The following is a 251-nucleotide window of genomic DNA, read 5'->3' as shown; positions in this document are numbered from 1 at the left end:
CCGGAGCCTCGGGTGCCGGCGCCTCCAGCTCCGCCGAGGAGGTGTGATACCCGCTTTGCAGAGCAGGGGGGCCCGCGGGGCTCGGGCTCTAGGTCTCTCTGCGCAAGTCCCGGTCCTTCCGTCTCGAAGCCCTCGGCCCCGACTCTCACTTCCTCCTGGAGAGCGGGAGCCGGCTCCCGCGCGCGCTCGCCGTCCTGCAGGGGCCTTGCTCTCTGCCACCCGCCCTGGCCGCCCTCTCGCGGATCTCCGAG

General features: G+C 73.3%; 1 protein-coding gene across 1 annotated transcript in view; it reads left to right on the top strand.

Moving 5' to 3' along the window:
• Positions 1-251, top strand: part of ACCS (1-aminocyclopropane-1-carboxylate synthase homolog (Arabidopsis)(non-functional)) — a 22,470-nt gene that overhangs the window by 384 nt on the left and 21,835 nt on the right.

This window comes from Bison bison, unplaced genomic scaffold (assembly GCF_000754665.1).
Source record: "Bison bison bison isolate TAMUID 2011002044 unplaced genomic scaffold, Bison_UMD1.0 scf7180017854252, whole genome shotgun sequence".
In the NCBI taxonomy this organism is placed as follows: Eukaryota; Metazoa; Chordata; class Mammalia; order Artiodactyla; family Bovidae; genus Bison; species Bison bison.
This window is presented reverse-complemented; position numbering and strand designations above follow the sequence as displayed.